Below are 13,507 nucleotides of genomic sequence, written 5' to 3'. Positions count from 1 at the left end.
TAACTTAATCGCTTTCTTTGTATTTCACTAGGACATAAACTCTTAGAGTTAAACACTTTAAACATGACGTGTAATAACTTTTTTTCAATACGGTGTGTAACAACTTTTTTTTTCAATATGCCGTGTAATAACTTTTTTTTTTTCACTAGGATATATATTGTTTAAGTTAACCACTTTAAGCATGACGTGTAATAATTTATTTTCAACATGACATGTAGCAACTTTTTTTTCAACATGGCGTGTAACTTGATCTCTATCTTTGTATTTCACTAGGACATAGAACTCTTTAAGTTAAACACTTTAAACATAATGTGTAATAACTTAAGTACTTCATCTCTTTCTTTCTCATGCTTGAGGGTTATTTCATAAGAAAGTAAAGAACCTAGAAGCTCATCTAACTTAAGTACATTCAGGGTTTTGGCTTTTTCTATGGCAATGACCTTAGGCCTCCAATACTTAGCTAAGTAGTGAAGGATTTTCGTCACCAACTGGGCATTAAGGTACTCTTTTTCTAAAGTCTTAAGTCCTCTTATGATCTTTGTGAATCTTTCAAACATTTTTTAATGGATTCCTCATCTTTCATTTTTAAGAGTTCATAGTTAAGTATCAACATGCTTATCTTTCATTCCTTCACTTGACTTGTCCCTTCATAACAGTTTTCTAATGTGTCCCAAGTTTCTTTTATTGAAGAACACATAGGTACTTTATTGAATTCGTCCTCACTAAGAGCACACAATATAGCTATTATAGCTTTGTGATTCAGTTGTATCAACTTTTTATCCTTATCATCCCATTTTGCGCTAATTTTAATATGTTTCTCATCATCAACAACTTTGGTAAGAATATGAGGTCCAACAACAAAAATATCCCAAAGATCTACATCAATAGATCAATCTCTTATACATTAGCAGTTTTTCTCAAACTACATCTTTCTGAAGGCCATTGGTAATTACTAAAAGCCATCTCTTACAACAAGTTATAAGCTTCATTAGGATTTATACGCATTAATGCCCCACTAGCAACAGCATCAATTGTAGATTTGATTGAACTTACCAACCCATTATAGAATGTCTAAACTTGTTGCTATTAAGGAAGCCTATGGTGTAGGCACTTTCTAAGAAGATCCTCAAATAGCTCCTAAGCGTCATATAAGGACTCACCATTAAATTGTTTAAAAGTAGTTATGTCATTCCTCATCTTTACATTCTTGGCCAGTGGAAATAATTTTGCCAAGAATTTCTGAGCTAAGTCTTCCTATGTAGTGAATTTAGCTAGCTCTTTGCCTTATCTCTCAATGAAAAAGGAAAGAGTCTTAATTTGATAGTCTTATCAGTCACCCCATTATACTTAAAAGTGTCTCAAATTTTTAAGAAATTCATAAGATGAGAATTAAGATCATCATTAAGTAACTCACCAAACTGAATTGAAGATTGAATCATCTGAATGTAAGCAGGGTTAATTTCAAAATTTTTTGCATTGATGGGAGGTCTTCTAATGCTTTGATGCAAGCCTTTGTAAAAGAGGAACAACATAATCTCGCAAGGCTTTGTTTTCTTTAATAATCTGATTGACGCATTGTTGCCATTATTATTATCTTTAGCCATTGTCTGATTTAGAGTTTAAATTTATAAATATTCCCTTTGAAGTCGTCTAAAAGTTTTTTTTATCTCTGAATCAACAGGAAAAAGATTCAAGTTTCTCCTTTGCATACAATGACCAAAGATGCCTAAAATTAAGAAAAATAATGTTTGAATTAAGACTAAATTTGCTTGGTATTAATATTAGTAAAAATTATAGAAAATAATTCCCCAACAACGGTGCCAAAAACTTGTTCTAATTTTTTACTCATATAAGTATACATATCGAACAAATAATATAATGGCAAGTAGAGTATTGATCCCACAGAGAATTGATATAAAATTTCACTATGTAGTAAAATTAACACAATTCAATCTTATCCAAACAAAGAAAAAATCAGGTAACTAAATAAATTATAAATTAAATAAATCTAATTAACAAGAATTTAAACTAAAAAAAATCAAAGCAATAATAAAATTGGATAAAAATTAACTCAAACAAACCTAGGCTTACGATATCCCTTACACTTCATCTAAATCTTACTTCTCTCTCTTAACTTAGTACAATAGGTTGAATTTTTAACCTAAAGTCCTCAATTATCTATATGGCTCTCTCGAAACTCTTAGAAATATATCTATTTTAATCAAAACACTATATTTCTGTGTGAATTAAAATTAAAATAGACTCATTAAGTTCAAGCTTTGATATTGGCTACATATGACATATTGGTATATTTCTATCTTATACACAAATCAGTTTATTCATCTAAGCAAATAAATATGATCATATGCTATTCCAATTTTTAGTCTACTCTAAACTCCCTCTCTCAAGTTATGTTTAGGTTTCCAAATCAATTTAATTGGTTGTCAATTAATTAAAACCATTAAGAACAAATTGAAATAAACAATTCAATTCCATTAAAAATAGGCAAGAAAGAGATTAAACATTTAAACTACATATGAGTTCAATTGCAATCCTAGATAAAAAAAAATTAGCTACTTATAATTGCAATAATAAATAAAAACATATGAAGTTTAGCAATCAAGAGTTACAAGAATAATAAAAGCTAAGGAAGAAAAAACAAAACAAATATTGGCAGCTTTAATCTTCAATCTTCAGCCTCAACTTTTAACTTCTTGAATCTCTTTTAGAGTTATCTTTTTATGGCTAACTTCTCCTTAACCTCTCTTTAAATACCACTAACTTAACATAATCTTCCTAATTTTACCTACTTAGCTTTTCATATGAGCTTAAAATAATTATAGAACCCATAAAATCTTAATCAGCTTGTAGCCCTTTTCTTTTCTACACTAATTCTTCAAATATCTCCTCTCGACGCCAAGGCACAACCCCTCGATGCCATGGTGCTTGCCTGGCTTCAAGTTTTCTCTTACTGACAATAGAAATTTCAAGGTCAATTATGGCTTTACAATCTTCAAGTTCTATAGTTGTTCAGTCTTTGGATCAACTTAAGCTTCTCTAAGATCGACTCTTGACTTGTGTCTTGAGGTTTTCTTAGCTTTTTGGCTCTTCTCTTCAATTATTTCTTCCTTGCCTTGATCCTACATTCAAATGAGATTTCAAAGCATGTTTGCTCTCATATTTTTAGCTAAATATGCATTATTTGAAAGCTTATAAGATGTTTTCTAATTATGCATGGCTTTTTAAACAAATTTGTAACCTTAAGGGATTAAAAATGTATTTAAGACAATTTCAAATGCTTAACATTAAGTTCAAGATAACATGTGATTTTTGTCAAATCAAAACATGATATAACTCAAGGCTAACAGGGAAGAATGTGAAATCCCACCTTAAGTGTAACGCCCTTCTCATTTAGAAGAAAGGAACAGAAAAAGGGAAGGAAAAAGATAAAAGAGAAAAGAGAAGAAAGAAGAAAAAGAAGAAAAAGGGGGGGGGGGGTCGGCCAAAAAGGAGAGAAGAAAGAAAGAGAAGAAAAATAGTGGGGATCAGAGGGAGAGAAAAGTGAAAGGAAAGAAAAGGAAAGAGGGAGCAGCGACGTCTCAAGGAGAAGAAGAAGAGGGAAGAAAGAAGAAAGAAAAAAAAAGAAGAAGAAGAGAAGGAGCAATGACAAAGGAGAAAAAAGATAGGGAAGAAAGAAGAAAAAGAAAAAGAAGAATAAGAGAAGGAGCAGCGGCAAAGGAGAAAAAAAGAGAGGGAAGAAAGAAAAAAAAAGAAAAAGAAGAATAAGAGAAAAGGAGCAGCGGTAGAGGAGAAAAAAAGAGAGGGAAGAAAAAAGAAAAAAAAGAGAAAGAAAAAAAAGAGAATATTTAAGTACATGCGCGAAATAATAGCGAAGTAACATCCCGCTATTGTGAGGTGAGTGGGTGCTAGATTTTAAAATTATTTCCCTATAATATATTATATATGTTACATTTAATAGTTGACGAAATTGTGGACAGCATGAGTTGGTAGAAACTTTAGGTTGTTTGTGTTTGTGACAAGGATTTTAAATCTATTTTTTTATAATATATATAAATATATATATCTACATGTTTTTAAATACGGGGAAACAAACCTTTGACTGGCTTTTCACTTCAAAATCATACCTTGCAAGTTTGTGTGATGTTTAGGCCAATGGCCTTTTGTATTGATTCACGAAATTTAAGGATAAATTATTTATTTCACTTAGCATGCTGATTTGGTAAATATACCATACTTTGAGATACAATATACACAACATTGATTTGTGATTATATTGTTTACAAACTATTATGTTTTGCAAATGCATTAAAAAGGCAATGATTTTTATTTGAACGTGATTGATATTTGATTTAAAAAGGGAGACCTGAAGTCCCGATTCATATTGGGTGGTGTGAGTAATTCCCACGAGTAGGCAAAATGGGACCTGAAGCCCCGATTTATATATGGTGACGTGGGCAGTTCCCACAAGTAGGTAAAAGGGGGACCTGAAACCCCGATTCATATTGGGTGACGTGGGCAGTTCCCACGAGTAAGCAAAGGGGGACTTGAAGCCCCAATTTATATATGGTGGTGTGGGCAGTTTCCCACAAGTAGGTGATGATGTCTGAGAGAGTAAGCCCAAGGGTTATATTAAACTTACCCGAGGATGATGTTCCCTTGTGGATTTTTATTTTACTATGCATGGCATTAATACTTGAAAATTTTTATTTATTTAATGGCAAGGGAAATTTATATATTCATTGGTGATCAATTAATTCGCCTTTTTATATTTAAGAATTTTCATTTTTTACTTGCCATTGAATTTAATATTGACAAGATGTCGAGGTTGAAAAATTTTCTAATATCTTAAATACAACTGTTTTCATACATGTTTACTTGGGAATTATTATTTTTAAGAATTGTAAGATAAAAAAAAAACAAATCTCTTGGTTTTATGGAATTTATTTTCTATGCTTACTTGAGTTTATAAACATTCCACCTTTATGTTTGTTTCCCCTCTTTGCCTGCTCACGGGGTCGATGATTATCATTGAGTCTATGAGACTCACACCCCTCTTATTTTCCCTTTTTGTAGAGAGAGATCAGTCTAACGTGTAACCATCGGTGCATATGGACCACCGTAGAGTAGGTAAAGGCATTTTCTAGCCCTGCTTTAAGTCGCTCTGCTATTTAGTGTTGTATCAGAACGAAATTTGCTAGATGTTGAAAAATGCTGTCACCTCCTAAACGTGAATTGTTATTATTTTGAATGGAGTAGATAGTAGTTTAATTTTTATATATTCGCTTACGCACGTGATTATATGTATTTAATGAATCTTGCGACAGTTTTAAAAGAAGCTTGTTCGGGACTTAGCGAAAATTCTTTGGAAGTCTCGAATGCTAGTAACGACCAAGGAATGGGTCATTACAATATTGGTATCAGAGCCCTAGGTTTAGAAAAGTCCTAATATTTCTTGTGTTGTCAACGGAGTGTCAGGGGTAGTGTAGAGTCTTATCTATGGTTCATGACAGCAACATGAATTATGAATAAGAGGCTACACGAACTCCTTAATCTTAGTAAGCCACCTTTATTAATAATTTTTAATAGTTATTTGAAGGGTGTTTGTTGTTGTCTAGGTGTTGAGATGTCACCTAGGACGCGAGCTACCTCAAGAGGAATTAGAGGGTTTAATGCCCCAGATGACGCTACGGAGGGATCACGTGCATCTTTTTTTAGGAGCAGTGGGAGAAGTGGACCTAGAGGTCGAATCACCGAGCTTCAAGGCAGTCAAAGTTTCAGTGAGAGGAGAGTTGGTACCAACTTTGGGGATATAGGAGGTGATTATCCTGAGGTACCCACTGCCACCCTAGAGGAGATAGCGATTGGATTGCGAGGCTCAACCCAAGAGTTTGCAGAGTTTAGGAGATAGGGAGTGCATCAATCAAATGACACAATGGGTTCTAGTTTTGAAGATTTAGATTATCAACTTTATGAGGAAATAGATCGGGGAAATGTAATGGTGACTCTAGGTGAATTTATGAAATTGAAACCTCCTTTCTTTTCGGGTGCTAAATCAATAGAAGACCCACAAGTATTTTTAGATGAGATGGACAAAATTAGTATTGCATTGGGTTACTCTAGTCGTCGGGCAGTTGAGTTGACAGGCTTTATGTTGACGGAGGTAGCGCAGATATGGTTTGCTACACTCAAGCGCTGTAGACCACCTGGTTCTACTCCACTTACTTGGGAAGAATTCACACAGGTTTTCATTGATAGATTTCTACCTGAAAGCGTGAGAGACGCTAAGGCGCAGGAGTTTGAAACTTTAATGCAGGCACTTGGGATGACAGTGTCAGATTATGACATCCAGTTTACTCAGTTGTCGAGGTATGCCCCGTATCTGGTTCAGACTGAAAGGGAGAGGATCAAGAGGTTTATTAAGGGGTTACATAGGCTACTATACAAAATTCTAGTCTCTAAGAGATTTACATCCTATCTCGAGGTAGTTGATGCCGCTAGAAAAATCGAGGCAGGACATGCAGAGGTTGGGGTGGAAAGAGAGAAGAGTAAAAGAAATCGAGGTGAAGGATCTTCTAGATACAAAGACCCCAGTAGGGGTAAAGATGTTAATATAGCTGGCCAACAAGGTTGAAGGGATGGTAACTTACTCAGAGGGTTAGCATTCACCAGTCCACCAAATCAAAAAAGAAATTTTCAGTTTCATAGTCCCCTATGTAGTAGTGATTTTAGTGGGGTTAATTACAGATGGGCTATGAGCAGTGGGATGACTAATTCAAATCATAGACAAAGTGGTCAGTGGGGTCCTCTTTGCACTTTTTGTGGTTAGATTCATACAGGGCCATGTAACTAGATGATGGTGTTCTGTTATGAGTGTGGGGGAATTGGTCATGTGAAGAGGGATTGTCCTACCCATAGACATAACTAGGAGCTGGCTCGTGGCTCAATACGACCCGATTTTGCTACTACACCAACTAAAAATGTCATAAGGGATAAAGGAAAAGGGGTAGCTTCCTCGTCACAAGGTAGATAGACAAGGCCAACTCAATAAGGTGCTTTTGAAGGGGGACAAGCTAGAGTGTTCGCTTTGACACCATAAAATGCTCATGTCTCGAATGCAGTGGTAACAGGTAATCTTTTCATTTATGGTTACGAAGCATCAATTTTATTTGACCCAGGATCCACACATTCTTTTGTGTCTTCAAATTTCATGCCTAAATTAGGCAAGCATTATGAATATATGGATGAACCGTTAGTAGTAATCACCCTATTGGAAGAATCATATGTTGCGGAGTATGTGTTTCGTTCTTGTGTGGTTCAGATTAAAAATAGGGACACTTGGGTGGACTTAGTGTTAATGACAACAATAGGATTCAACGTGATATTGGGAATGGATTGGTTGGCGTCTTGCTACGCTAATGTAGATTGTTATCGTAAGTTGGTGAAGTTTAAATTTTCTAGAAAGCCGTCATTTGTTATTTATGGTCACAGTAGCCATTTGGTTGATAGTGTGATGGCTATAATTACTAGAGAAGTATAGAGTGCAAAAGGGAATTTAGCAACTACATCAGTAATAAATGAATTTGAAGACGTGTTTCCAAAAGAATTGCCCGGATTACCTCCCAAAAGGGAAATCGAATTTTGTATTGATTTGATTCTAAAAACGCAACCAATATCGATGCCTCCGTACTGAATAGCCCGGGCAGAGTTAAAGGAGTTAAGGGAACAATTACAAGATTTAATTAACAAAGGCTTTATTCGCCTAAGTGTGTCACCTTGGGGAGCGCCAGTATTGTTCATAAAGAAGAAATATGGTAATCTCAGGCTATGTATAGATTATCGGCAGCTTAACAAAGTTACGATCAAAAATAAATATCCACTTCCCAGAATCGATGATTTGTTTGATAAGCTACAAGGGGCTCAATGCTTTTCGAAGATAGATTTAAGGTCTGGATATCATCAATTAAAGATCAGGGAAGAGGATATACCCAAAATCGTATTCCGTACGAGGTATGGACATTATGAAGTTTTGGTGATGTCTTTTGGATTGGCGAATGCTCCTACTGCTTTCATGGACTTGATGAATAGGGTGTTTCGAGCATACCTAGATAGATTTGTGGTCGTCTTTATTGATGACATTCTAATATACTCGAGAAGTTGAGAAGAGCATGCACAGAATTTAAGGATCGTGCTACAAACCTTACGGGAGCATAGATTGTACACGAAACTTTCTAAGTGCTTGTTTTGGTTGAGTAGTGCTGGTTTTTTGGGACATATTGTATCTAAGAATGGAGTACAAGTAGATCCTAGTAAAGTAGAGGCAATTGAGAATTGGGCTAGACCCACGACATTTACAGAAATCAGGAGTTTTCTAGGATTGGTTGGGTATTTCGACGATTTGTGAAAGATTTCTCTAACATAGCCTCTCCGTTGACGAGGTTAACTCAAAGGGGAGTAAAATTTGAATGGTCAGAGGCTTGTGAACACAGTTTCCAAACATTGAAAGCTTGTTTGACGTCCGCACCAATATTAAGTCTGCCATGTGGGTCTAGGGGCTACACTATTTATTGTGATGCTTCGAGGGTTGGATTAGGATGTGTATTGATGCAGCATGGTAGAGTCATCACTTATGCTTCAAGACAACTTAAGAGGCATGAACAAAATTATCCTACACATGATCTAGATATGGCAGTGATCGTGTTTACCTTAAAAATATGGAGACATTATTTGTATGGGGAAACATGTGAAATATATACGGATCACAAAAGTTTGAAGTATATATTTCAATAGCGAGATCTAAATTTAAGGCAGTGCAGATGGATGGAATTATTGAAAGACTATGATTGTACGATACTCTATCATCCCAACAAGGTGAATGTCGTAGCTGATGCATTGAATTAAAAGTCAATGGGCAGTATGGCACACATTGCAGTGGCGAAAAGATCGATAGTGCAAGAATTACAGGATCTGGGTAATATGGGAGTTAAATTTGAGGTTAGTGGATCAGATGCACTATTGGCACATTTTAGGGTTCGCCCAATATTGATAGATCGAATTCGAGATGCCCAAGCTAGAGATACATTTGTAATGACGATTTTGGGGAGTGTGGGTGAGCAAGTTTCTGAGTTCGATTTTAGGTCTGATGGATTATTGAGACATAGATCTCGAATCCATGTGCCAAACTTAGATGGATTAAGAGAAGAAATTCTAGAGGAAGCACACGTTGCTGCTTATGCAGTACATCCGGGAGCTACCAAGATGTATCATGATTTAAGATTCGTATATTGGTGGCAAGAATTGAAGAAGGATGTAGGGGAATATGTTTCGAGATGTTTGGTGTGCCAACAAGTGAAGGTAGAGCATCAAAGACCTTCAGGATTATTACAACCGTTACCGATACCTGAATGAAAATGGGAACATATAGCCATGGACTTCGTAACAAGCTTGCCTTGAGTCAAAGGAGGATACAATTCCATATGGGTAATTGTAGATCGATTGACTAAGTCAGCACATATTCTCCCGATCAAGACAAAGTTTGGAGCGGCACAATACGCTCGAATTTATATTAATGAAATTATTAGAATCCATGGCGTACCAGTGACCATTGTGTCCGTTAAGTGACCATTGTGTCCGATAAGGGACCATAGTTTACTAGTCGATTTTGGAAGAGGTTGCAAGATGAATTAAGAACCCGACTGAACTTTAATACAACATACCGCCCTCAAACAGACGGTCAGTCAGAACACACGATCCAAATATTGGAAGATATGTTAAGAGCAATCGTGTTGGATTTTGGAGTTTCTTGGAACTTATACTTGCCTTTGGCAGAATTTGCATACAATAATAGTTACCAGGCGAGTATCAAGATGGCGCCATTTGAGGCACTATATGGGCGAAAGTGTAGCTCACCCATTGGGTGGTTGGAAGTTAGAGAAAGGAAATTATTGAGGATGGAGATGGTACAAGCAGTAGTGGAAGGAGTAAAAATAATTCGAGAACGAATATTGGTCACTTAAAGTAGACAAAAGTCGTATGCCGACAACAGACGCAGGCCTTTAGAGTTCGAAGTAGGTAATCATGTGTTTCTAAAAGTGTAACCATCTAAAGGAGTACGAAGATTTGGCAAGAAAGGCAAACTCAGTTTTCGATATATTGAGCCGTTTGAAATATTGGAACGTGTAGAAATTGTTGCTTATCGATTGGCATTACCACCGAATTTTGAAGGGGTGAATCCAGTGTTTCATGTATCCATGCTCAGAAAATATGTTCAAGACCCTTCACATGTGATACAACATGATACAATATTGTTGGAAGATGGGATGAAATACCAAGAGCAACCTGTAGCTATAGTGGACTATCAAGTAAAAAGGCTTCGCTTTAAGGACATCGCTTTAGTGAAAGTAGTATGGCAAAACCACTTGGTAGAAGAGGCGACTTGGGAACCGGAAGAGGAAATACAAACAGAATATCCATATTTATTTAAGAGTTAAATGTACTGTTAAGTGTCTCTATGTTGATGTAATTCGAGGACGAATTTGTTTTAAGTGGGAGAGATTGTAACGCCCCTTTCATTTAGAAGAAAGGGAGGGCCCGACCAAAAGAGAAGAAGAAAAGTCAATCGACTGAAAAAGGGAAGGAAAAAGACAAAAGAGAAGAGAGAAGAAAGAAGAAAAATAACAAAAAGGGGGGGCCTAGCCAAAAAGGAGAGAAGAAAGAAAAAAAAGAAAGAAAGAGAAGAAAAAGAGTGGGGACCGGAGGAAGAGAAAAGAGAAAGGAAAGAAAAGGAAAGAGGGAGCAGCGACGTCTCGGGGAGAAGAAGAAGAGGGAAGAAAGAAGAAAGAAAAAGAAGAAGAAGGATAGAAGGAGCAACAGCAAAGGATAAGAAAGAGAGGGAAGAAAAAAGAAAAAGAAAAAGAAGAAAAAGAACAGAAGGAGCAGCGGCAGAGAAGAAGAAAGAGAGGGAAGAAAGAAGAAAAAAAGAGAGAATATTTAAGTACATGCCCGAAATAATAGCGAAGTAGCGTCCCGTTATTGTGAGGTGAGTGGGTGCTAGATTTTAAAATTATTTCCCTATAATATATTATAAATGTTACATTTGATAGTTGACGAAATTGTGGACAGCATGAGTTGGTAGATAGGTTTAGGTTGTTTGTGTTTGTGACAAGGATTTTAAATCTATTTTTTTATAATATATATAAATATATATATATCTACATGTTTTTAAATACGGGGAAACAAACCTTTGACTGGCTTTTCACTTCAAAATCATACCTTGTAAGTTTGTGTGATGTTTAGGCCAATGGCCTTTTGTATTGATTCATGTAATTTGAGGATAAATTATCTATTTCACTTAGCATGTTGATTTGGTAAATATACCATGCTTTGAGATACAATATACACAACATTAATTTGTGATTATATTGTTTATAAACTATTATGTTTTGCAAATGCATTAAAAGGGCAATGATTTTTATTTGAATGTGATTGATATTTGATTTAAAAAGGGGGACCTGAAGCCCTGATTCATATTAGGTGGCGTGGGTAGTTCTCACGAGTAAGCAAAGGGAGACCTGAAGCCCCGATTTATATATGGTGGCATGGGCAGTTCCCACGAGTAAGTAAAAAGGGGACCTAAAGTCCCGATTCATATTGGATGACGTGGGCAGTTTCCACGAGTAGGCAAAGGGGGACTTAAAGCCCCGATTTATATATAGTGGCATGGGCAGATCCTATGAGTAGGTAAAGGGGGACCTGAAGCCTCGATTTATATATGGTGGCATGGGCAGATCCCACGAGTAGACAAAAAGGGAGATCTGAAGCCTTGATTTATATATGGTGGCATGGGCAGTTTCCCATGAGTAGGTGATGATGTCTGAGAGAGTAAGCCTAAGGGCTATATTAAACTTACCCGAGGATGATGTTCCCTTGTGGATTTTTATTTTACTATGCATGACATTAATACTTGAACATTTTTATTTATTTAATGGCAAGTGAAATTTATCTATTCATTGGTGATCAATTAATTCGCCTTTTTATATTTAAGAATTTTCATTTTTCACTTGCCATTGAATTTAATGTTGACTGGATGTTAGGGTTGAAAGATTTTCTAGTATCTTAAATACAGCTGTTTTCATACATGTTTACTTGGAAATTATTATTTTTAAGAATTGTAAGGTAAAAAAAAAAAAAAATCTCTTGGTTTTATGGAATGTATTTTCTATGCTTACTCAGGTTTATAAACATTCCACCTTTATATTTATTTCCCCTCTTCGTCTGCTCGCAGGGTTGATGATTATCACTAAGTCTATGAGACTCACACCCCTCTTATTTTCCTTTTTTGGAGAGAGAGATCAGTCTAACGTGTAACCATCAGTACATACGGACCATCGTAGAGTAGGTAAAGGCATCTCCTAGCCCCACTCTAAGTCGTTCTGTTGTTTAGTGTTGTGTCAGAACGAAATTTGCTAGTTGTTGAAAAATGTTGTCAACTCATAAACGTGAATTGTTATTATTTTGAATGGAGTAGATCGTAGTGTAATTTTTATATATTCGCTTACGCACGTGATTATATGTATTTAATGAATCTAGTGAAAGTTTTAAATGAGGCTTGTTTGGGACTTAGCAAAAATTCTTTGGAAGTCTCGGACGCCGTTAGCGGCCAAAAAAGGGGTCGTTACATTAAGTAAGAAGGTAATTGAGGAATCCTTAGGTAAGCATGCATATTTTATGTTTTGAAATGCCAAAACTAAGTTTTAACATTGGAAATATTCATGTTTTGATGTATAAAAATGATTTGCAAAGTTTGGTGTTAAAAGGAGTCTAATTGGACAGGTTTTGACGCTTATTTTTACCTACTTGAGCAAATTTATCAATAAATGTTCTTAATCTATTAATAGAGTGAAACCAAAAAGCTTTTAAAAAAGACCGTAAAGAACATCTATCAATAGACGTTTATCATTTATCAATAGATTTGTTCCAAAGACTAAATCTATCGATATACGGCTAAATCTATCGATAGATCATGCCATTTTCATATAAATAAAATGGGTAAAATTGTATTTTCACACCTCAAAGTATAAATATGTCACATTTTACAAGAATTTGATAATTCTTGGCCATTTTCACTAGTTTTTAATCAACTCTCATCTTTCTCAAACCCATTTTCAACCCAAATCATCATTTTGGAAGATTTGAAGCTTGGGTTTAAGTTTTATGAACAAAGGTAGCATTATTCAAACTTGAAATCTTTGATTCATGAATTTCCAACACTAAAAATATTGTTTTTATGCCCATAGTTTTTGTTCAATACTAAAACTTAAAGGTTTTTTAATTTTCCTTAGTATCGAAGCTCACTTAAGGTAAGGATGAAGGATTTATGTGTTTATAAGCATTTATTATGTTATGTAGTAGCAAGTTAAAGTTAGAAAATTAAATTAAATGAATCCAAGTAGTTTTGAAAATGCTTAGAATGATTATTATGAGATTATTA

The sequence above is a fragment of the Theobroma cacao genome, chromosome 1 (assembly GCF_000208745.1).
Source record: "Theobroma cacao cultivar B97-61/B2 chromosome 1, Criollo_cocoa_genome_V2, whole genome shotgun sequence".
In the NCBI taxonomy this organism is placed as follows: domain Eukaryota; kingdom Viridiplantae; phylum Streptophyta; class Magnoliopsida; order Malvales; family Malvaceae; genus Theobroma; species Theobroma cacao.
Note: the sequence above shows the minus strand (reverse complement) of the source record.